The 17,610-nt window shown below is 42.9% G+C and overlaps 49 non-coding genes and 10 pseudogenes across 49 annotated transcripts; all 59 read left to right on the top strand.

Moving 5' to 3' along the window:
* The first annotated feature begins 210 nt into the window (after nucleotides 1–210).
* On the top strand, nucleotides 211–326 carry LOC121227272 (5S ribosomal RNA). Its single transcript, XR_005924899.1, has one exon. It is a non-coding gene; the product is annotated as a 5S ribosomal RNA (ribosomal RNA).
* Nucleotides 327–504: 178 nt separating this feature from the next.
* LOC121227267 (5S ribosomal RNA) lies at nucleotides 505–621 on the top strand. The gene has a single exon (XR_005924893.1). It is a non-coding gene; the product is annotated as a 5S ribosomal RNA (ribosomal RNA).
* Nucleotides 622–802: 181 nt separating this feature from the next.
* Nucleotides 803–921, top strand: LOC121227229 (5S ribosomal RNA). Its single transcript, XR_005924856.1, has one exon. It is a non-coding gene; the product is annotated as a 5S ribosomal RNA (ribosomal RNA).
* A 180-nt stretch (nucleotides 922–1,101) lies between these two features.
* On the top strand, nucleotides 1,102–1,214 carry LOC121227219 (uncharacterized; annotated as a pseudogene).
* A 181-nt stretch (nucleotides 1,215–1,395) lies between these two features.
* On the top strand, nucleotides 1,396–1,514 carry LOC121227263 (5S ribosomal RNA). Its single transcript, XR_005924890.1, has one exon. It is a non-coding gene; the product is annotated as a 5S ribosomal RNA (ribosomal RNA).
* A 181-nt stretch (nucleotides 1,515–1,695) lies between these two features.
* On the top strand, nucleotides 1,696–1,812 carry LOC121227268 (5S ribosomal RNA). The gene has a single exon (XR_005924894.1). It is a non-coding gene; the product is annotated as a 5S ribosomal RNA (ribosomal RNA).
* A 184-nt stretch (nucleotides 1,813–1,996) lies between these two features.
* On the top strand, nucleotides 1,997–2,115 carry LOC121227277 (5S ribosomal RNA). The gene has a single exon (XR_005924903.1). It is a non-coding gene; the product is annotated as a 5S ribosomal RNA (ribosomal RNA).
* A 183-nt stretch (nucleotides 2,116–2,298) lies between these two features.
* Nucleotides 2,299–2,416, top strand: LOC121227259 (5S ribosomal RNA). The gene has a single exon (XR_005924886.1). It is a non-coding gene; the product is annotated as a 5S ribosomal RNA (ribosomal RNA).
* Nucleotides 2,417–2,597: 181 nt separating this feature from the next.
* LOC121227235 (5S ribosomal RNA) lies at nucleotides 2,598–2,716 on the top strand. The gene has a single exon (XR_005924861.1). It is a non-coding gene; the product is annotated as a 5S ribosomal RNA (ribosomal RNA).
* Nucleotides 2,717–2,891: 175 nt separating this feature from the next.
* Nucleotides 2,892–3,005, top strand: LOC121227223 (uncharacterized; annotated as a pseudogene).
* Nucleotides 3,006–3,181: 176 nt separating this feature from the next.
* LOC121227246 (5S ribosomal RNA) lies at nucleotides 3,182–3,299 on the top strand. Its single transcript, XR_005924872.1, has one exon. It is a non-coding gene; the product is annotated as a 5S ribosomal RNA (ribosomal RNA).
* A 181-nt stretch (nucleotides 3,300–3,480) lies between these two features.
* Nucleotides 3,481–3,598, top strand: LOC121227252 (5S ribosomal RNA). Its single transcript, XR_005924879.1, has one exon. It is a non-coding gene; the product is annotated as a 5S ribosomal RNA (ribosomal RNA).
* Nucleotides 3,599–3,781: 183 nt separating this feature from the next.
* LOC121227225 (uncharacterized) lies at nucleotides 3,782–3,899 on the top strand (annotated as a pseudogene).
* A 181-nt stretch (nucleotides 3,900–4,080) lies between these two features.
* On the top strand, nucleotides 4,081–4,199 carry LOC121227234 (5S ribosomal RNA). Its single transcript, XR_005924860.1, has one exon. It is a non-coding gene; the product is annotated as a 5S ribosomal RNA (ribosomal RNA).
* Nucleotides 4,200–4,382: 183 nt separating this feature from the next.
* LOC121227265 (5S ribosomal RNA) lies at nucleotides 4,383–4,501 on the top strand. The gene has a single exon (XR_005924891.1). It is a non-coding gene; the product is annotated as a 5S ribosomal RNA (ribosomal RNA).
* Nucleotides 4,502–4,685: 184 nt separating this feature from the next.
* LOC121227241 (5S ribosomal RNA) lies at nucleotides 4,686–4,803 on the top strand. Its single transcript, XR_005924868.1, has one exon. It is a non-coding gene; the product is annotated as a 5S ribosomal RNA (ribosomal RNA).
* Nucleotides 4,804–4,986: 183 nt separating this feature from the next.
* On the top strand, nucleotides 4,987–5,104 carry LOC121227269 (5S ribosomal RNA). Its single transcript, XR_005924895.1, has one exon. It is a non-coding gene; the product is annotated as a 5S ribosomal RNA (ribosomal RNA).
* Nucleotides 5,105–5,282: 178 nt separating this feature from the next.
* Nucleotides 5,283–5,401, top strand: LOC121227224 (5S ribosomal RNA). Its single transcript, XR_005924854.1, has one exon. It is a non-coding gene; the product is annotated as a 5S ribosomal RNA (ribosomal RNA).
* Nucleotides 5,402–5,585: 184 nt separating this feature from the next.
* Nucleotides 5,586–5,704, top strand: LOC121227251 (5S ribosomal RNA). The gene has a single exon (XR_005924878.1). It is a non-coding gene; the product is annotated as a 5S ribosomal RNA (ribosomal RNA).
* A 180-nt stretch (nucleotides 5,705–5,884) lies between these two features.
* LOC121227230 (5S ribosomal RNA) lies at nucleotides 5,885–6,003 on the top strand. Its single transcript, XR_005924857.1, has one exon. It is a non-coding gene; the product is annotated as a 5S ribosomal RNA (ribosomal RNA).
* A 179-nt stretch (nucleotides 6,004–6,182) lies between these two features.
* Nucleotides 6,183–6,301, top strand: LOC121227239 (5S ribosomal RNA). Its single transcript, XR_005924866.1, has one exon. It is a non-coding gene; the product is annotated as a 5S ribosomal RNA (ribosomal RNA).
* A 179-nt stretch (nucleotides 6,302–6,480) lies between these two features.
* LOC121227237 (5S ribosomal RNA) lies at nucleotides 6,481–6,599 on the top strand. Its single transcript, XR_005924864.1, has one exon. It is a non-coding gene; the product is annotated as a 5S ribosomal RNA (ribosomal RNA).
* Nucleotides 6,600–6,780: 181 nt separating this feature from the next.
* LOC121227248 (5S ribosomal RNA) lies at nucleotides 6,781–6,898 on the top strand. Its single transcript, XR_005924875.1, has one exon. It is a non-coding gene; the product is annotated as a 5S ribosomal RNA (ribosomal RNA).
* Nucleotides 6,899–7,078: 180 nt separating this feature from the next.
* Nucleotides 7,079–7,196, top strand: LOC121227245 (5S ribosomal RNA). The gene has a single exon (XR_005924871.1). It is a non-coding gene; the product is annotated as a 5S ribosomal RNA (ribosomal RNA).
* A 181-nt stretch (nucleotides 7,197–7,377) lies between these two features.
* LOC121227244 (5S ribosomal RNA) lies at nucleotides 7,378–7,495 on the top strand. Its single transcript, XR_005924870.1, has one exon. It is a non-coding gene; the product is annotated as a 5S ribosomal RNA (ribosomal RNA).
* A 180-nt stretch (nucleotides 7,496–7,675) lies between these two features.
* LOC121227276 (5S ribosomal RNA) lies at nucleotides 7,676–7,794 on the top strand. The gene has a single exon (XR_005924902.1). It is a non-coding gene; the product is annotated as a 5S ribosomal RNA (ribosomal RNA).
* Nucleotides 7,795–7,976: 182 nt separating this feature from the next.
* LOC121227262 (5S ribosomal RNA) lies at nucleotides 7,977–8,092 on the top strand. Its single transcript, XR_005924889.1, has one exon. It is a non-coding gene; the product is annotated as a 5S ribosomal RNA (ribosomal RNA).
* Nucleotides 8,093–8,273: 181 nt separating this feature from the next.
* On the top strand, nucleotides 8,274–8,390 carry LOC121227255 (5S ribosomal RNA). Its single transcript, XR_005924881.1, has one exon. It is a non-coding gene; the product is annotated as a 5S ribosomal RNA (ribosomal RNA).
* A 181-nt stretch (nucleotides 8,391–8,571) lies between these two features.
* LOC121227281 (uncharacterized) lies at nucleotides 8,572–8,686 on the top strand (annotated as a pseudogene).
* Nucleotides 8,687–8,867: 181 nt separating this feature from the next.
* Nucleotides 8,868–8,986, top strand: LOC121227232 (5S ribosomal RNA). The gene has a single exon (XR_005924858.1). It is a non-coding gene; the product is annotated as a 5S ribosomal RNA (ribosomal RNA).
* Nucleotides 8,987–9,166: 180 nt separating this feature from the next.
* LOC121227233 (5S ribosomal RNA) lies at nucleotides 9,167–9,284 on the top strand. Its single transcript, XR_005924859.1, has one exon. It is a non-coding gene; the product is annotated as a 5S ribosomal RNA (ribosomal RNA).
* A 182-nt stretch (nucleotides 9,285–9,466) lies between these two features.
* On the top strand, nucleotides 9,467–9,585 carry LOC121227217 (5S ribosomal RNA). Its single transcript, XR_005924853.1, has one exon. It is a non-coding gene; the product is annotated as a 5S ribosomal RNA (ribosomal RNA).
* A 179-nt stretch (nucleotides 9,586–9,764) lies between these two features.
* On the top strand, nucleotides 9,765–9,882 carry LOC121227238 (5S ribosomal RNA). Its single transcript, XR_005924865.1, has one exon. It is a non-coding gene; the product is annotated as a 5S ribosomal RNA (ribosomal RNA).
* A 181-nt stretch (nucleotides 9,883–10,063) lies between these two features.
* LOC121227280 (5S ribosomal RNA) lies at nucleotides 10,064–10,179 on the top strand. The gene has a single exon (XR_005924906.1). It is a non-coding gene; the product is annotated as a 5S ribosomal RNA (ribosomal RNA).
* Nucleotides 10,180–10,358: 179 nt separating this feature from the next.
* LOC121227218 (uncharacterized) lies at nucleotides 10,359–10,473 on the top strand (annotated as a pseudogene).
* Nucleotides 10,474–10,653: 180 nt separating this feature from the next.
* Nucleotides 10,654–10,771, top strand: LOC121227247 (5S ribosomal RNA). The gene has a single exon (XR_005924873.1). It is a non-coding gene; the product is annotated as a 5S ribosomal RNA (ribosomal RNA).
* A 182-nt stretch (nucleotides 10,772–10,953) lies between these two features.
* Nucleotides 10,954–11,071, top strand: LOC121227236 (5S ribosomal RNA). Its single transcript, XR_005924862.1, has one exon. It is a non-coding gene; the product is annotated as a 5S ribosomal RNA (ribosomal RNA).
* Nucleotides 11,072–11,250: 179 nt separating this feature from the next.
* Nucleotides 11,251–11,368, top strand: LOC121227240 (5S ribosomal RNA). Its single transcript, XR_005924867.1, has one exon. It is a non-coding gene; the product is annotated as a 5S ribosomal RNA (ribosomal RNA).
* A 181-nt stretch (nucleotides 11,369–11,549) lies between these two features.
* LOC121227261 (5S ribosomal RNA) lies at nucleotides 11,550–11,665 on the top strand. Its single transcript, XR_005924888.1, has one exon. It is a non-coding gene; the product is annotated as a 5S ribosomal RNA (ribosomal RNA).
* Nucleotides 11,666–11,848: 183 nt separating this feature from the next.
* On the top strand, nucleotides 11,849–11,963 carry LOC121227278 (5S ribosomal RNA). Its single transcript, XR_005924904.1, has one exon. It is a non-coding gene; the product is annotated as a 5S ribosomal RNA (ribosomal RNA).
* Nucleotides 11,964–12,143: 180 nt separating this feature from the next.
* Nucleotides 12,144–12,260, top strand: LOC121227266 (5S ribosomal RNA). The gene has a single exon (XR_005924892.1). It is a non-coding gene; the product is annotated as a 5S ribosomal RNA (ribosomal RNA).
* A 182-nt stretch (nucleotides 12,261–12,442) lies between these two features.
* LOC121227222 (uncharacterized) lies at nucleotides 12,443–12,556 on the top strand (annotated as a pseudogene).
* A 180-nt stretch (nucleotides 12,557–12,736) lies between these two features.
* On the top strand, nucleotides 12,737–12,850 carry LOC121227226 (uncharacterized; annotated as a pseudogene).
* Nucleotides 12,851–13,028: 178 nt separating this feature from the next.
* Nucleotides 13,029–13,144, top strand: LOC121227221 (uncharacterized; annotated as a pseudogene).
* A 179-nt stretch (nucleotides 13,145–13,323) lies between these two features.
* LOC121227279 (5S ribosomal RNA) lies at nucleotides 13,324–13,437 on the top strand. Its single transcript, XR_005924905.1, has one exon. It is a non-coding gene; the product is annotated as a 5S ribosomal RNA (ribosomal RNA).
* Nucleotides 13,438–13,614: 177 nt separating this feature from the next.
* LOC121227256 (5S ribosomal RNA) lies at nucleotides 13,615–13,730 on the top strand. Its single transcript, XR_005924882.1, has one exon. It is a non-coding gene; the product is annotated as a 5S ribosomal RNA (ribosomal RNA).
* Nucleotides 13,731–13,910: 180 nt separating this feature from the next.
* LOC121227260 (5S ribosomal RNA) lies at nucleotides 13,911–14,027 on the top strand. Its single transcript, XR_005924887.1, has one exon. It is a non-coding gene; the product is annotated as a 5S ribosomal RNA (ribosomal RNA).
* Nucleotides 14,028–14,204: 177 nt separating this feature from the next.
* Nucleotides 14,205–14,320, top strand: LOC121227273 (5S ribosomal RNA). The gene has a single exon (XR_005924900.1). It is a non-coding gene; the product is annotated as a 5S ribosomal RNA (ribosomal RNA).
* A 177-nt stretch (nucleotides 14,321–14,497) lies between these two features.
* LOC121227227 (uncharacterized) lies at nucleotides 14,498–14,611 on the top strand (annotated as a pseudogene).
* Nucleotides 14,612–14,790: 179 nt separating this feature from the next.
* LOC121227258 (5S ribosomal RNA) lies at nucleotides 14,791–14,907 on the top strand. Its single transcript, XR_005924884.1, has one exon. It is a non-coding gene; the product is annotated as a 5S ribosomal RNA (ribosomal RNA).
* A 181-nt stretch (nucleotides 14,908–15,088) lies between these two features.
* LOC121227249 (5S ribosomal RNA) lies at nucleotides 15,089–15,206 on the top strand. Its single transcript, XR_005924876.1, has one exon. It is a non-coding gene; the product is annotated as a 5S ribosomal RNA (ribosomal RNA).
* Nucleotides 15,207–15,386: 180 nt separating this feature from the next.
* On the top strand, nucleotides 15,387–15,504 carry LOC121227250 (5S ribosomal RNA). Its single transcript, XR_005924877.1, has one exon. It is a non-coding gene; the product is annotated as a 5S ribosomal RNA (ribosomal RNA).
* A 176-nt stretch (nucleotides 15,505–15,680) lies between these two features.
* On the top strand, nucleotides 15,681–15,797 carry LOC121227270 (5S ribosomal RNA). Its single transcript, XR_005924897.1, has one exon. It is a non-coding gene; the product is annotated as a 5S ribosomal RNA (ribosomal RNA).
* A 181-nt stretch (nucleotides 15,798–15,978) lies between these two features.
* LOC121227243 (5S ribosomal RNA) lies at nucleotides 15,979–16,096 on the top strand. Its single transcript, XR_005924869.1, has one exon. It is a non-coding gene; the product is annotated as a 5S ribosomal RNA (ribosomal RNA).
* Nucleotides 16,097–16,278: 182 nt separating this feature from the next.
* On the top strand, nucleotides 16,279–16,395 carry LOC121227254 (5S ribosomal RNA). Its single transcript, XR_005924880.1, has one exon. It is a non-coding gene; the product is annotated as a 5S ribosomal RNA (ribosomal RNA).
* Nucleotides 16,396–16,577: 182 nt separating this feature from the next.
* LOC121227274 (5S ribosomal RNA) lies at nucleotides 16,578–16,694 on the top strand. Its single transcript, XR_005924901.1, has one exon. It is a non-coding gene; the product is annotated as a 5S ribosomal RNA (ribosomal RNA).
* A 183-nt stretch (nucleotides 16,695–16,877) lies between these two features.
* LOC121227271 (5S ribosomal RNA) lies at nucleotides 16,878–16,996 on the top strand. Its single transcript, XR_005924898.1, has one exon. It is a non-coding gene; the product is annotated as a 5S ribosomal RNA (ribosomal RNA).
* A 180-nt stretch (nucleotides 16,997–17,176) lies between these two features.
* LOC121227257 (5S ribosomal RNA) lies at nucleotides 17,177–17,294 on the top strand. The gene has a single exon (XR_005924883.1). It is a non-coding gene; the product is annotated as a 5S ribosomal RNA (ribosomal RNA).
* A 180-nt stretch (nucleotides 17,295–17,474) lies between these two features.
* On the top strand, nucleotides 17,475–17,585 carry LOC121227228 (uncharacterized; annotated as a pseudogene).
* Nucleotides 17,586–17,610: the final 25 nt, after the last annotated feature.

Below are 17,610 nucleotides of genomic sequence, written 5' to 3'. Positions count from 1 at the left end.
TTACGTTTCGAGTAGTACTATGGGTACTGAAGTTGTTTGCACCCTATTTTTTCATTATGTTTTTTTAGTTGTTTTCTCCCGTGGTGAACATTCGTTATTTGCATTTTGTGAATAAATAATTTGGAACGATATTGGTCGAATTTGTATTTAAATTCGAGGCGCAAGTGCGATAAGTGGCAGCCTTTATTGAATAGTTGCGCAGGAGTTGACGGGTGCGATCATACCAGCTCTAATGCACCGGATCCCATCAGAACTCCGAAGTTAAGCGTGCTTGGCAAGAGTAGTACTAGGATGGGTGACCTCTGGAAGTCCTTGTATTGCACCCCTCCATTTTATTTCATATAATGTTTTTTAGTTGCATTTTCTCCGCGTGGTGTAACTCATTCGTTATTTGCATTTTGTGAAATAAATAATTTGGAACGATATTGGTCGAATTTGTATTAAATTCGAGGCGCAAGTGCGATAAGAGGCAGCCTTTATATGAATAGTTGCGCAAGAGTTGACGGGTGCGATCATACCAGCATAATGCACCGGATCCCATCAGAACTCCGCAGTTAAGCGTGCTTGGCGAGAGTAGTACTAGGATGGGTGACCTCCTGGGAAGTCCTCGTGTTGCACCCTCCCATTTTATTTCATATAATGTTTTTTTAGTTGCGTTTTCTCCACGTGGTGTAACTCATTCGTTATTTGCGTTTTGTGAAATAAATAATTTGGAACGATATTTGGTCGAATTTGCATTTAAATTCGAGGCGCAAGTGCGATAAGTGGCAGCCTTTATTGAATAGATTGCGCAAGAGTTGACGGGTGCGATCATACCAGCACTAATGCACCGGATCCCATCAGAACTCCGCAGTTAAGCGTGCTTGGGCGAGAGTAGTACTAGGATGGGTGACCTCCTGGGAAGTCCTCGTGTTGCACCCCTCCATTTTATTTCATATAATGTTTTTTAGTTGCGTTTTCTCCACGTGGTGTAACTCATTCGTTATTTGCGTTTTGTGAAATAAATAATTTGGAACGATATTTGGTCGAATTTGCATTTAAATTCGAGGCGCAAGTGCATAAGGGGCAGCCTTTATATGAATAGATTGCGCAAGAGTTGACGGGTGCGATCATACCAGCACTAATGCACCGGATCCATCAGAACTCCGCAGTTAAGCGTGCTTGGGCGAGAGTAGTACTGGATGGGTGACCTCCTGGGAAGTCCTGTGCACCCTCCCATTTTATTTCATATAATGTTTTTTTTAGTTGTTTTCTCCACGTGGTGTAACTCATTCGTTATTTGCATTTTGTGAAATAAATAATTTGGAACGATATTTGGCCGAATTTGCATTTAAATTCGAGGCGCAAGTGCGATAAGTGGCAGCCTTTATATGAATAGATTGCGCAATAGTTGACGGGTGCGATCATACCAGCACTAATGCACCGGATCCCATCAGAACTCCGAAGTTAAGCGTGCTTGGGCGAGAGTAGTACTAGGATGGGTGACCTCCTGGGAAGTCCTTGTATTGCACCCCTCCCATTTTTTTCATATAATGTTTTTTTAGTTGCGTTTTCTCCGCGTGGTGTAACTCATTCGTTATTTGCATTTTGTGAAATAAATAATTTGGAACGATATTTGGTCGAATTTGTATTTAAATTCGAGGCGCAAGTGCGATAAGTGGCAGCCTTTATGTGAATAGTTGCGCAAGAGTTGACGGGTGCGATCATACCAGCTCTAATGCACCGGATCCCATCAGAACTCCGAAGTAAGCGTGCTTGGGCGAGAGTAGTACTAGGATGGGTGACCTCCTGGGAAGTCCTTGTTTGCACCCCTCCATTTTGTTTTCATATAATGTTTTTTTTAGTTGCATTTTCTCCGTGTGGTGTAACTCATTCGTTATTTGCGTTTTGTGAAATAAATAATTTGGAACGATATTTGGTCGAATTTACGTTTAAATTCGAGGCGCAAGTCTGATAAGGGGCTGCCTTTATATGAAGTGATTGCGCAAGAGTTGACGGGTGCGATCATACCAGCAATAATGCACCGGATCCCATCAGAACTCCGCAGTTAAGCGTGCTTGGGCAAGAGTAGTACTAGGATGGGTGACCTCCTGGAATGTCCTCGTGTTGCCCCACTCTCATTTTGTTTCATATAATGTTTTTTTTAGTTCATTTTCTCCGCGTGGTGCAACTCATTCGTTATTTGCATTTTGTGAAATAAATAATTTGGAACGATATTTGGTCGAATTTGCATTTAAATTCGAGGCGCAAGTGCGATAAGTGGCAGCCTTTATATGAATAGATTGCGCAAGAGTTGACGGGTGCGATCATACCAGCACTAATGCACCGATCCCATCGGAACTCCAAAGTTAAGCGTGCTTGGGCGAGAGTAGTACTAGGATGGGTGACCTCTTGGGAAGTCCTTGTATTGCACCCCTCCCATTTTATTTCATATAATGTTTTTTTTAGTTGCGTTTTCTCTGCGTGGTGTAACTCATTCGTTATTTGCATTTTGTGAAATAAATAATTTGGAACGATATTTGTCGAATTTGCATTTAAATTCGAGGCGCAAGTGCGATAAGTGGCAGCCTTTATTGAATAGATTCGCAAGAGTTGACGGGTGCGATCATACCAGCACTAATGCACCGGATCCCATCAGAACTCCGCAGTTAAGCGTGCTTGGGCGAGAGTAGTACTAGGACGGGTGACCTCCTGGGAAGTCCTCGTGTTGCACCCCTCCTATTTTATTCATATAATGTTTTTTAGTTGCGTTTTCTCCACGTGATGTAACTCATTCTTATTTGCGTTTTGTGAAATAAATAATTTGGAACGATATTTGTCGAATTTGCATTTAAATTCGAGGGCAAGTCGATAAGGGCAGCCTTTATATGAATAGATTGCGCAGAGTTGACGGGTGCGATCATACAGCACTAATGCACCGGATCCATCAGAACTCCGCATTAAGCGTGCTTGGCGAGAGTAGTACTAGATGGGTGACCTCCTGGGAAGTCCTCGTGATGCACCCCTCCATTTTTTCATATAATGTTTTTTTAGTTCGTTTTCTCCACGTGGTGAACTCATTCGTTATTTGCATTTTGTGAAATAAATAATTTGGAACGATATTTGGCCGAATTTGCATTTAAATTCGAGGCGCAAGTGCGATAAGTGCAGCCTTTATATGAATAGATTGCGCAAAGTTGACGGGTGCGATCATACCAGCACTAATGCACCGGATCCCATCAGAACTCCGAGTTAAGCGTGCTTGGGCGAGAGTAGTACTAGGATGGGTGACCTCCTGGGAAGTCCTTGTATTGCACCCCTCCCATTTTGTTTCATATAATGTTTTTTTAGTTGCGTTTTCTCCGCGTGTGTAACTCATTCGTTATTTGCATTTTGTGAAATAAATAATTTGGAACGATATTTGGTCGAATTTGTATTTAAATTCGAGGCGCAAGTGCGATAAGTGGCAGCCTTTATTGAATAGCTTGCGCAGGAGTTGACGGGTGCGATCATACCAGCTCTAATGCACCGGATCCCATCAGAACTCCGAAGTAAGCGTGCTTGGGCGAGAGTAGTACTAGGATGGGTGACCTCTTGGGAAGTCCTTGTATTGCACCCCTCCCATTTTATTTCATATAATGTTTTTTTAGTTGCATTTTCTCCGCGTGGTGTAACTCATTCGTTATTTGCATTTTGTGAAATAAATAATTTGGAACGATATTTGGTCGAATTTGTATTAAAATTCGAGGCGCAAGTGCGATAAGAGGCAGCCTTTATATGAACATATTGCGCAAGAGTTGACGGGTGCGATCATCCCAGTACTAATGCATCGGATCCCATCAGAACTACCAGTTAAGCGTGCTTGCGCAAGAGTAGTACTAGGATGGGTGACCTCCTGGGATGTCCTCGTGTTGCACCCCTCCCATTTTATTTCATATAATGTTTTTTTAGTTGCGTTTTCTCCACGTGGTGTAGCTCATTCGTTATTTGCGTTTTGTGAAATAAATAATTTGGAACGATATTTGGTCGAATTTGCATTTAAATTCGAGGCGCAAGTGCGATAAGTGGCAGCCTTTATTGAATAGATTCGCAAGAGTTGACGGGTGCGATCATACCAGCACTAATGCACCGGATCCCATCAGAACTCCGCAGTTAAGCGTGCTTGGGCGAGAGTAGTACTAGGACGGGTGACCTCCTGGGAAGTCCTCGTGTTGCACCCCTCTTATTTTACTTCATATAATGTTCTTTTAGTTGCGTTTTCTCCACGTGATGTAACTCATTCCTTATTTGCGTTTTGTGAAATAAATAATTTGGAACGATATTTGTTCGAATTTGCATTTAAATTCGAGGGGCAAGTCCGATAAGGGGCAGCCTTTATATGAATAGATTGCGCAGGAGTTGACGGGTGCGATCATACGAGCACTAATGCACCGGATCCTATCAGAACTCCGCATTTAAGCGTGCTTGGGCGAGAGTAGTACTAGGATGGGTGACCTCCTGGGAAGTCCTCGTGATGCACCCCTCCCATTTTATTACATATAATGTTTTTTTTAGTTCCGTTTTCTCCACGTGGTGCAACTCATTCGTTATTTGCATTTTGTGAAATAAATAATTTGGAACGATATTTGGTCGAATTTGTATTTAAATTCGAGGCGCAAGTGCGATAAGTGGCAGCCTTTATATGAATAGATTGCGCAAGAGTTGACGGGTGCGATCATACCAGCACTAATGCACCGGATCCCATCAGAACTCCGAAGTTAAGCGTGCTTGGGCGAGAGTAGTACTAGGATGGGTGACCTCTGGGAAGTCCTTGTATTGCACCCCTCCCATTTTGTTTTCATATAATGTTTTTTTTAGTTGCGTTTTCTCCGCGTGGTGTAACTCATTCGTTATTTGCATTTTGTGAAATAAATAATTTGGAACGATATTTGGTCGAATTTGTATTAAATTCGAGGCGCAAGTGCGATAAGGGCAGCCTTTATATGAATACATTGCGCAAGAGTTGACGGGTGCGATCATACCAGTACTAATGCACCGGATCCCATCAGAACTCCGCAGTTAAGCGTGCTTGGCAAGAGTAGTACTAGGATGGGTGACCTCCTGGGATGTCCTCGTGTTGCACCCTCCCATTTTGTTTCATATAATGTTTTTTTAGTTCGTTTTCTCCACGTGGTGCAACTCATTCGTTATTTGCATTTTGTGAAATAAATAATTTGGAACGATATTTGGTCGAATTGCATTTAAATTCGAGGCGCAAGTCGATAAGGGGCAGCCTTTATATGAATAGATTGGCAAGAGTTGACGGGTGCGATCATACCAGCACTAATGCACCGGATCCCATCAGAACTCCGCAGTTAAGCGTGCTTGGGCGAGAGTAGTACTAGGATGGGTGACCTCCTGGGAAGTCCTCGTGTTGCACCCCTCCCATTTTATTTCATATAATGTTTTTTTTAGTTGCGTTTTCTCCACGTGGTGTAACTCATTCGTTATTTGCGTTTTGTGAAATAAATAATTTGGAACGATATTTGGTCGAATTTGTATTTAAATTCGAGGCGCAAGTGCGATAAGTGGCAGCCTTTATATGAATAGATTGCGCAAGAGTTGACGGGTGCGATCATACCAGCACTAATGCACCGGATCCCATCAGAACTCCGAAGTTAAGCGTGCTTGGGCGAGAGTAGTACTAGGATGGGTGACCTCCTGGGAAGTCCTTGTATTGCACCCCTCCCATTTTTTTCATATAATGTTTTTTTAGTTGCGTTTTCTCCGCGTGGTGTAACTCATTCGTTATTTGCGTTTTGTGAAATAAATAATTTGGAACGATATTTGGTCGAATTTGCATTTAAATTCGAGGCGCAAGTCGATAAGGGCAGCCTTTATATGAATAGATTGCGCAAGAGTTGACGGGTGCGATCATACCAGCACTAATGCACCGGATCCCATCAGAACTCCGCAGTTAAGCGTGCTTGGGCGAGAGTAGTACTAGGATGGGTGACCTCCTGGGAAGTCCTCGTGTTGCACCCTCCCATTTTTTTCATATAATGTTTTTTTAGTTCGTTTTCTCCACGTGGTGAACTCATTCGTTATTTGCATTTTGTGAAATAAATAATTTGGAACGATATTTGGTCGAATTTGCATTTAAATTCGAGGCGCAAGTGCGATAAGTGGCAGCCTTTATATGAATAGATTGCGCAAGAGTTGACGGGTGCGATCATACCAGCACTAATGCACCGGATCCCATCAGAACTCCGAAGTTAAGCGTGCTTGGGCGAGAGTAGTACTAGGATGGGTGACCTCCTGGGAAGTCCTTGTATTGCACCCCTCCCATTTTTTTCATATAATGTTTTTTTAGTTGCGTTTTCTCCACGTGGTGTAACTCATTCGTTATTTGCTTTTGTGAAATAAATAATTTGGAACGATATTTGGTCGAATTTGCATTTAAATTCGAGGCGCAAGTCGATAAGGGCAGCCTTTATATGAATAGATTGCGCAAGAGTTGACGGGTGCGATCATACCAGCACTAATGCACCGGATCCCATCAGAACTCCGCAGTTAAGCGTGCTTGGGCGAGAGTAGTACTAGGATGGGTGACCTCCTGGGAAGTCCTCGTGATGCACCCCTCCATTTTTTTCATATAATGTTTTTTTTAGTTCGTTTTCTCCACGTGGTGCAACTCATTCGTTATTTGCATTTTGTGAAATAAATAATTTGGAACGATATTTGGTCGAATTTGCATTTAAATTCGAGGCGCAAGTGCGATAAGTGGCAGCCTTTATATGAATAGATTGCGCAAGAGTTGACGGGTGCGATCATACCAGCACTAATGCACCGGATCCCATCAGAACTCCGAAGTTAAGCGTGCTTGGCGAGAGTAGTACTAGGATGGGTGACCTCCTGGGAAGTCCTTGTATTGCACCCCTCCCATTTTGTTTTCATATAATGTTTTTTTAGTTGCGTTTTCTCCGCGTGGTGTAACTCATTCGTTATTTGCATTTTGTGAAATAAATAATTTGGAACGATATTTGGTCGAATTTGTATTAAATTCGAGGCGCAAGTCGATAAGGGCAGCCTTTATATGAATAATTGCGCAAGAGTTGACGGGTGCGATCATACCAGCACTAATGCACCGGATCCCATCAGAACTCCGCAGTTAAGCGTGCTTGGGCGAGAGTAGTACTAGGATGGGTGACCTCCTGGAAGTCCTCGTGTTGCACCCTCCCATTTTATTTCATATAATGTTTTTTTAGTTGCGTTTTCTCCACGTGGTGTAACTCATTCGTTATTTGCGTTTTGTGAAATAAATAATTTGGAACGATATTTGGTCGAATTTGCATTTAAATTCGAGGCGCAAGTGCGATAAGGGCAGCCTTTATATGAATAGATTGCGCAAGAGTTGACGGGTGCGATCATACCAGCACTAATGCACCGGATCCCATCAGAACTCCGCAGTTAAGCGTGCTTGGGCGAGAGTAGTACTAGGATGGGTGACCTCTGGGAAGTCCTCGTGTTGCACCCCTCCCATTTTATTTCATATAATGTTTTTTTAGTTCGTTTTCTCCACGTGGTGTAACTCATTCGTTATTTGCGTTTTGTGAAATAAATAATTTGGAACGATATTTGGTCGAATTTGCATTTAAATTCGAGGCGCAAGTGCGATAAGTGGCAGCCTTTATTGAATAGATTCGCAAGAGTTGACGGGTGCGATCATACCAGCACTAATGCACCGGATCCCATCAGAACTCCGCAGTTAAGCGTGCTTGGGCGAGAGTAGTACTAGGATGGGTGACCTCCTGGGAAGTCCTCGTGTTGCACCCCTCCCATTTTATTTCATATAATGTTTTTTTAGTTGCGTTTTCTCCACGTGGTGTAACTCATTCGTTATTTGCGTTTTGTGAAATAAATAATTTGGAACGATATTTGGTCGAATTTGCATTTAAATTCGAGGCGCAAGTGCGATAAGGGCAGCCTTTATATGAATAGATTGCGCAAGAGTTGACGGGTGCGATCATACCAGCACTAATGCACCGGATCCCATCAGAACTCCAGTTAAGCGTGCTTGGGCGAGAGTAGTACTAGGATGGGTGACCTCTGGGAAGTCCTCGTGTTGCACCCCTCCCATTTTGTTTCATATAATGTTTTTTTTAGTTGCGTTTTCTCACGTGGTGTAACTCATTCGTTATTTGCGTTTTGTGAAATAAATAATTTGGAACGATATTTGGTCGAATTTGCATTTAAATTCGAGGCGCAAGTGCGATAAGGGCAGCCTTTATATGAATAGATTGCGCAGAGTTGACGGGTGCGATCATACCAGCACTAATGCACCGGATCCCATCAGAACTCCGAAGTTAAGCGTGCTTGGGCAGAGTAGTACTAGGATGGGTGACCTCTGGGAAGTCCTTGTATTGCACCCCTCCCATTTTGTTTCATATAATGTTTTTTTAGTTCGTTTTCTCCGCGTGGTGAACTCATTCGTTATTTGCATTTTGTGAAATAAATAATTTGGAACGATATTTGGTCGAATTTGCATTTAAATTCGAGGCGCAAGTGCGATAAGTGGCAGCCTTTATATGAATAGATTGCGCAAGAGTTGACGGGTGCGATCATACCAGCACTAATGCACCGGATCCATCAGAACTCCGAGTTAAGCGTGCTTGGGCGAGAGTAGTACTAGGATGGGTGACCTCTGGGAAGTCCTTGTATGCACCCCTCCCATTTTTTTCATATAATGTTTTTTTTAGTTGCGTTTTCTCCGCGTGGTGTAACTCATTCGTTATTTGCATTTTGTGAAATAAATAATTTGGAACGATATTTGGTCGAATTTGCATTTAAATTCGAGGCGCAAGTGCGATAAGTGGCAGCCTTTATTGAATAGATTCGCAAGAGTTGACGGGTGCGATCATACCAGCACTAATGCACCGGATCCCATCAGAACTCCGCAGTTAAGCGTGCTTGGGCAAGAGTAGTACTAGGATGGGTGACCTCCTGGGAAGTCCTTGTGTTGCACCCTCTCATTTTTTTCATATAATGTTTTTTTAGTTCGTTTTCTCAGCGTGGTGCAACTCATTCGTTATTTGCATTTTGTGAAATAAATAATTTGGAACGATATTTGGTCGAATTTGCATTTAAATTCGAGGCGCAAGTGCGATAAGTGGCAGCCTTTATATGAATAGATTGCGCAAGAGTTGACGGGTGCGATCATACCAGCACTAATGCACCGGATCCCATCAGAACTCCGAAGTTAAGCGTGCTTGGGCGAGAGTAGTACTAGGATGGGTGACCTCCTGGGAAGTCCTGTGTTGCACCCCTCCCATTTTATTCATATAATGTTTTTTTTAGTTGCGTTTTCTCCACGTGGTGTAACTCATTCGTTATTTGCTTTTGTGAAATAAATAATTTGGAACGATATTTGGTCGAATTTGTATTTAAATTCGAGGCGCAAGTGCGATAAGTGGCAGCCTTTATATGAATAGATTGCGCAAGAGTTGACGGGTGCGATCATACCAGCACTAATGCACCGGATCCCATCAGAACTCCGAAGTTAAGCGTGCTTGGGCGAGAGTAGTACTAGGATGGGTGACCTCCTGGGAAGTCCTTGTATTGCACCCCTCCCATTTTTTTTCATATAATGTTTTTTTAGTTCGTTTTCTCCGCGTGGTGTAACTCATTCGTTATTTGCGTTTTGTGAAATAAATAATTTGGAACGATATTTGGTCGAATTTGCTTTAAATTCGAGGCGCAAGTCCGATAAGTGGCGCCTTTATATGAATGATTGCGCAAGAGTTGACGGGTGCGATCATACCAGCACTAATGCACCGGATCCCATCAGAACTCCGCAGTTAAGCGTGCTTGGGCAAGAGTAGTACTAGGATGGGTGACCTCCTGGGAAGTCCTGTGTTGCACCCTCCCATTTTGTTTCATATAATGTTTTTTTAGTTCGTTTTCTCCGCGTGGTGCAACTCATTCGTTATTTGCATTTTGTGAAATAAATAATTTGGAACGATATTTGGTCGAATTTGCATTTAAATTCGAGGCGCAAGTGCGATAAGTGGCAGCCTTTATATGAATAGATTGCGCAAGAGTTGACGGGTGCGATCATACCAGACTAATGCACCGGATCCATCGGAACTCCGAAGTTAAGCGTGCTTGGGCGAGAGTAGTACTAGGATGGGTGACCTCTGGGAAGTCCTTGTATTGCACCCCTCCCATTTTTTTCATATAATGTTTTTTTAGTTGCGTTTTCTCCGCGTGGTGTAACTCATTCGTTATTTGCATTTTGTGAAATAAATAATTTGGAACGATATTTGGTCGAATTTGTATTAAATTCGAGGCGCAAGTGCGATAAGGGCAGCCTTTATATGAATAATTGCGCAAGAGTTGACGGGTGCGATCATACCAGTACTAATGCACCGGATCCCATCAGAACTCCGCAGTTAAGCGTGCTGGCAAGAGTAGTACTAGGATGGGTGACCTCCTGGGATTCCTCTGTTGCACCCTCCCATTTTGTTTCATATAATGTTTTTTTAGTTCGTTTTCTCCACGTGGTGCAACTCATTCGTTATTTGCATTTTGTGAAATAAATAATTTGGAACGATATTTGGTCGAATTTGCATTTAAATTCGAGGCGCAAGTCCGATAAGGGGCAGCCTTTATATGAATAGATTGGCAAGAGTTGACGGGTGCGATCATACCAGCACTAATGCACCGGATCCCATCAGAACTCCGCAGTTAAGCGTGCTTGGGCGAGAGTAGTACTAGGATGGGTGCCTCCTGGGAAGTCCTCGTGTTGCACCCCTCCCATTTTATTTCATATAATGTTTTTTTTAGTTGCGTTTTCTCCACGTGGTGTAACTCATTCGTTATTTGCGTTTTGTAAATAAATAATTTGGAACGATATTTGGTCGAATTTGATTTAAATTCGAGGCGCAAGTGCGATAAGTGGCAGCCTTTATATGAATAGATTGCGCAAGAGTTGACGGGTGCGATCATACCAGCACTAATGCACCGGATCCCATCAGAACTCCGAAGTTAAGCGTGCTTGGGCGAGAGTAGTACTAGGATGGGTGACCTCCTGGGAAGTCCTGTATTGCACCCTCCCATTTTGTTTCATATAATGTTTTTTTAGTTGCGTTTTCTCCGCGTGGTGTAACTCATTCGTTATTTGCGTTTTGTGAAATAAATAATTTGGAACGATATTTGGTCGAATTTGCTTTAAATTCGAGGCGCAAGTCCGATAAGGGCAGCCTTTATATGAATGATTGCGCAAGAGTTGACGGGTGCGATCATACCAGCACTAATGCACCGGATCCCATCAGAACTCCGCAGTTAAGCGTGCTTGGGCAAGAGTAGTACTAGGATGGGTGACCTCCTGGGAGTCCTTGTGTTGCACCCTCCATTTTGTTTCATATAATGTTTTTTTAGTTCAGTTTTCTCCGCGTGGTGCAACTCATTCGTTATTTGCATTTTGTGAAATAAATAATTTGGAACGATATTTGGTCGAATTTGCATTTAAATTCGAGGCGCAAGTGCGATAAGTGGCAGCCTTTATATGAATAGATTGCGCAAGAGTTGACGGGTGCGATCATACCAGCACTAATGCACCGGATCCCATCAGAACTCCAGTTAAGCGTGCTTGGGCGAGAGTAGTACTAGGATGGGTGACCTCTGGGAAGTCCTCGTGTTGCACCCCTCCCATTTTGTTTCATATAATGTTTTTTTAGTTGCGTTTTCTCCACGTGGTGTAACTCATTCGTTATTTGCGTTTTGTGAAATAAATAATTTGGAACGATATTTGGTCGAATTTGCATTTAAATTCGAGGCGCAAGTGCGATAAGTGGCAGCCTTTATATGAATAGATTGCGCAAGAGTTGACGGGTGCGATCATACCAGCACTAATGCACCGGATCCATCGAACTCCGAAGTTAAGCGTGCTTGGGCGAGATAGTACTAGGATGGGTGACCTCTGGGAAGTCCTTGTATTGCACCCCTCCATTTTGTTTCATATAATGTTTTTTTAGTTGCGTTTTCTCCGCGTGGTGTAACTCATTCGTTATTTGCGTTTTGTGAAATAAATAATTTGGAACGATATTTGGTCGAATTTGCATTTAAATTCGAGGCGCAAGTGCGATAAGGGCAGCCTTTATATGAATAGATTGCGCAGAGTTGACGGGTGCGATCATACCAGCACTAATGACCGGATCCATCAGAACTCCGAAGTTAAGCGTGCTTGGGCAAGAGTAGTACTAGGATGGGTGACCTCCTGGGAAGTCCTTGTATTGCACCCCTCCCATTTTGTTTCATATAATGTTTTTTTAGTTCGTTTTCTCCGCGTGGTGCAACTCATTCGTTATTTGCATTTTGTGAAATAAATAATTTGGAACGATATTTGGTCGAATTTGCATTTAAATTCGAGGCGCAAGTGCGATAAGTGGCAGCCTTTATATGAATAGATTGCGCAAGAGTTGACGGGTGCGATCATACCAGACTAATGCACGGATCCCATCGAACTCCGAAGTTAAGCGTGCTTGGGCGAGAGTAGTACTAGGATGGTGACCTCTGGGAAGTCCTTGTATTGCACCCCTCCCATTTTGTTTCATATAATGTTTTTTTAGTTGCGTTTTCTCCGCGTGGTGTAACTCATTCGTTATTTGCATTTTGTGAAATAAATAATTTGGAACGATATTTGGTCGAATTTGTATTAAATTCGAGGCGCAAGTGCGATAAGGGCAGCCTTTATATGAATAATTGCGCAAGAGTTGACGGGTGCGATCATACCAGTACTAATGCACCGGATCCCATCAGAACTCCGCGTTAAGCGTGCTTGGCAGAGTAGTACTAGGATGGGTGACCTCCGGGATTCCTCGTGTTGCACCACTCCCATTTTGTTTCATATAATGTTTTTTTAGTTCGTTTTCTCCACTTGGGCAACTCATTCGTTATTTGCATTTTGTGAAATAATAATTTGGAACGATATTTGGTCGAATTGCATTTAAATTCGAGGCGGAAGTCCGATAAGGGCAGCCTTTATATGAATAGATTGCGCAAGAGTTGACGGGTGCGATCATACCAGCACCAATGCACCGGATCCCATCAGAACTCCGCAGTTAAGCGTGCTTGGCGGAGTAGTACTAGGATGGGTGCCTCCTGGGAAGTCCTCGTGTTGACCCCTCCCATTTTATTTCATATAATGTTTTTTTAGTTGGTTTTCTCCACGTGGTGTAACTCATTCGTTATTTGCGTTTTGTAAATAAATAATTTGGACGATATTTGGTCGAATTTGTATTTAAATTCGAGGCGCAAGTGCGATAAGTGGCAGCCTTTATATGAATAGATTGCGCAAGAGTTGACGGGTGCGATCATACCAGCACTAATGCACCGGATCCCATCAGAACTCCAGTTAAGCGTGCTTGGGCGAGAGTAGTACTAGGTGGGTGACCTCCTGGGAAGTCCTTGTTGCACCCCTCCCATTTGTTTTCATATAATGTTTTTTTAGTTGCGTTTTCTCCGCGTGGTGTAACTCATTCGTTATTTGCGTTTTGTGAAATAAATAATTTGGAACGATATTTGGTCGAATTTGCTTTAAATTCGAGGCGCAAGTCGATAAGGGGCACCTTTATATGAATGATTGCAAGAGTTGACGGGTGCGATCATACCAGCACTAATGCACCGGATCCCATCAGAACTCCGCAGTTAAGCGTGCTTGGGCAGAGTAGTACTAGGATGGGTGACCTCCTGGGAGTCCTGTGTTGCACCCTCCCATTTTGTTTCATATAATGTTTTTTTAGTTCGTTTTCTCCGCGTGGTGCAACTCATTCGTTATTTGCATTTTGTGAAATAAATAATTTGGAACGATATTTGGTCGAATTTGCATTTAAATTCGAGGCGCAAGTGCGATAAGGGCAGCCTTTATATGAATAGATTGCGCAAGAGTTGACGGGTGCGATCATACCAGCACTAATGCACCGGATCCATCAGAACTCCGAGTTAAGCGTGCTTGGGCGAGAGTAGTACTAGGATGGGTGACCTCTTGGGAAGTCCTTGTATTGCACCCTCCATTTTGTTTCATATAATGTTTTTTTAGTTGCGTTTTCTCCACGTGGTGTAACTATTCGTTATTTGCGTTTTGTGAAATAAATAATTTGGAACGATATTTGGTCGAATTTCATTTAAATTGAGGCGCAAGTGCGATAAGGGCAGCCTTTATATGAATAGATTGCGCAAGAGTTGACGGGTGCGATCATACCAGCACTAATGCACGGATCCCATCAGAACTCCGAAGTTAAGCGTGCTTGGGCGAGAGTAGTACTAGGATGGGTGACCTCTGGGAAGTCCTTGTATGCACCCTCCATTTTTTTTCATATAATGTTTTTTTAGTTGCGTTTTCTCCACGTGGTGTACTATTCGTTATTTGCGTTTTGTGAAATAAATAATTTGGAACGATATTTGGTCGAATTTCATTTAAATTCGAGGCGCAAGTGCGATAAGGGCAGCCTTTATATGAATAGATTGCGCAAGAGTTGACGGGTGCGATCATACCAGCACTAATCACCGGATCCATAGAACTCGCAGTTAAGCGTGCTTGGCGAGAGTAGTACTAGGATGGGTGACCTCCTGGGAAGTCCTCGTGATGCACCCCTCCCATTTTATTACATATAATGTTTTTTTAGTTCGTTTTCTCCACGTGGTGAACTCATTCGTTATTTGCATTTTGTGAAATAAATAATTTGGAACGATATTTGGCGAATTGCATTTAAATTCGAGGCGCAAGTCCGATAAGGGGCAGCCTTTATATGAATAGATTGCGCAAGAGTTGACGGGTGCGATCATACCAGCACCAATGCACCGGATCCCATCAGAACTCCGCAGTTAAGCGTGCTTGGGCGAGAGTAGTACTAGATGGGTGACTCCTGGGAAGTCCTCGTGTTGCACCCCTCCCATTTTATTTCATATAATGTTTTTTTAGTTGCGTTTTCTCCACGTGGTGTAACTCATTCGTTATTTGCGTTTTGTGAAATAAATAATTTGGAACGATATTTGGTCGAATTTCATTTAAATTCGAGGCGCAAGTGCGATAAGGGCAGCCTTTATATGAATAGATTGCGCAAGAGTTGACGGGTGCGATCATACCAGCACTAATGCACCGGATCCCATCAGAACTCGCAGTTAAGCGTGCTTGGGCGAGAGTAGTACTAGGATGGGTGACCTCCTGGGAAGTCCTCGTGTTGCACCCCTCCATTTTATTTCATATAATGTTTTTTTTAGTTCGTTTTCTCCACGTGGTGTAGCTCATTCGTTATTTGCATTTTGTGAAATAAATAATTTGGAACGATATTTGGTCGAATTTGCATTTAAATTCGAGGCGCAAGTGCGATAAGTGGCAGCCTTTATTGAATAGATTCGCAAGAGTTGATGGGTGCGATCATACCAGCACTAATGCACCGGATCCATCAGAACTCCGCAGTTAAGCGTGCTTGGGCGAGAGTAGTACTAGGACGGGTGACCTCCTGGGAAGTCCTCGTGTTGCACCCCTCCCATTTTATTTCATATAATGTTTTTTAGTTGCGTTTTCTCACGTGGTGTAACTCATTCTTATTTGCTTTTGTGAAATAAATAATTTGGAACGATATTTGGTCGAATTTGCATTAAATTCGAGGCGCAAGTCGATAAGGGCAGCCTTTATATGAATAGATTGCGCAAGAGTTGACGGGTCGATCATACCAGCACTAATGCACCGGATCCATCAGAACTCCGCAGTTAAGCGTGCTTGGGCGAGAGTAGTACTAGGATGGGTGACCTCCTGGGAAGTCCTCGTGTTGCACCCCTCCCATTTTATTTCATATAATGTTTTTTAGTTGCGTTTTCTCCACGTGGTGTAACTCATTCTTATTTGCGTTTTGTGAAATAAATAATTTGGAACGATATTTGGTCGAATTTGCATTTAAATTCGAGGCGCAAGTGCGATAAGGGGCAGCCTTTATATGAATAGATTGCGCAAGAGTTGACGGGTGCGATCATACCAGCACTAATGCACCGGATCCCATCAGAACTCCGAGTTAAGCGTGCTTGGGCGAGAGTAGTACTAGGATGGGTGACCTCCTGGGAAGTCCTCGTGTTGCACCCCTCCCATTTTATTTCATATAATGTTCTTTTAGTTACGTTTTCTCCACGTGGTGTAACTCATTCCTTATTTGCGTTTTGTGAAATAAATAATTTGGAACGATATTGGTCGAATTTGCATTTAAATTCGAGGCGCAAGTGCGATAAGGGGCAGCCTTTATATGAATAGATTGCGCAAGAGTTGACGGGTGCGATCATACCAGCACTAATGCACCGGATCCCATCAGAACTCCAGTTAAGCGTGCTTGGGCGAGAGTAGTACTAGGATGGGTGACCTCTTGGGAAGTCCTCGTGTTGCACCCCTCCCATTTTGTTTCCTATAATGTTTTTTTAGTTGCGTTTTCTCTACGTGGTGTAACTCATTCGTTATTTGCGTTTTGTGAAATAAATAATTTGGAACGATATTTGGTCGAATTTGCATTTAAATTCGAGGCGCAAGTGCGATAAGTGGCAGCCTTTATATGAATAGATTGCGCTAGAGTTACGGGTGCGATCATACCAGCCTAATGCACCGGATCCATCAAAACTCCGAAGTTAAGCGTGCTTGGGCGAGAGTAGTACTAGGATGGGTGACCTCTTGGGAAGTCCTTGTATTGCACCCCTCCCATTTTGTTTTCATATAATGTTTTTTTAGTTCGTTTTCTCCGCGTGGTGTAACTCATTCGTTATTTGCATTTTGTGAAATAAATAATTTGGAACGATATTTGGTCGAATTTGTATTAAAATTCGAGGCGCAAGTGCGATAAGAGGCAGCCTTTATATGAATACATTGCGCAAGAGTTGACGGGTGCGATCATACCAGTACTAATGCACCGGATCCCATCAGAACTCCGCAGTTAAGCGTGCTAGCGCAAGAGTAGTACTAGGATGGGTGACCTCCTGGGATTTCCTCGTGTTGCACCACTCCCATTTTGTTTCATATAATGTTTTTTTCAGTTTCGTTTTCTCCACGTGGGTAACTCATTCGTTATTTGCATTTGTGAAATAAATAATTTGGAACGATATTTGGCGAACTTGCATTTAAATTCGAGGCGGAAGTCCGATAAGGGCAGCCTTTATATGAATAGATTGCACAAGAGTTGACGGGTGCGATCATACCAGCACCAATGCACCGGATCCATCAGAACTCCGCAGTTAAGCGTGCTTGGGCGAGAGTAGTACTAGGATGGGTCGCCTCCTGGGAAGTCCTCGTGTTGCACCCCTCCCATTTTATTTCGTATGATGTTTTTTTAGTTGCGTTTTCTCCACGTGGTGTAACTCATTCGTTATTTGCGTTTGTGAATAAATAATTTGGAACGATATTTGGTCGAATTTGTATTTAAATTCGAGGCGCAAGTGCGATAAGTGGCAGCCTTTATATGATTAGATTGCGCAGAGTTGACGGGTGCGATCATACCAGCACTAATGCACCGGATCCACAGAACTCCGAAGTTAAGCGTGCTTGGGCGAGAGTAGTAAAGATGGGTGACTCTGGAGTCCTTGTGCCACTCCCTTTTTCATATAATGTTTTTTTTAGAC

The sequence above is a fragment of the Gossypium hirsutum genome, unplaced genomic scaffold, assembly GCF_007990345.1.
Source record: "Gossypium hirsutum isolate 1008001.06 unplaced genomic scaffold, Gossypium_hirsutum_v2.1 scaffold_839, whole genome shotgun sequence".
NCBI classification, from domain to species: domain Eukaryota; kingdom Viridiplantae; phylum Streptophyta; class Magnoliopsida; order Malvales; family Malvaceae; genus Gossypium; species Gossypium hirsutum.
Note: the sequence above shows the minus strand (reverse complement) of the source record. Positions and strands in the feature narration are given on the sequence as shown.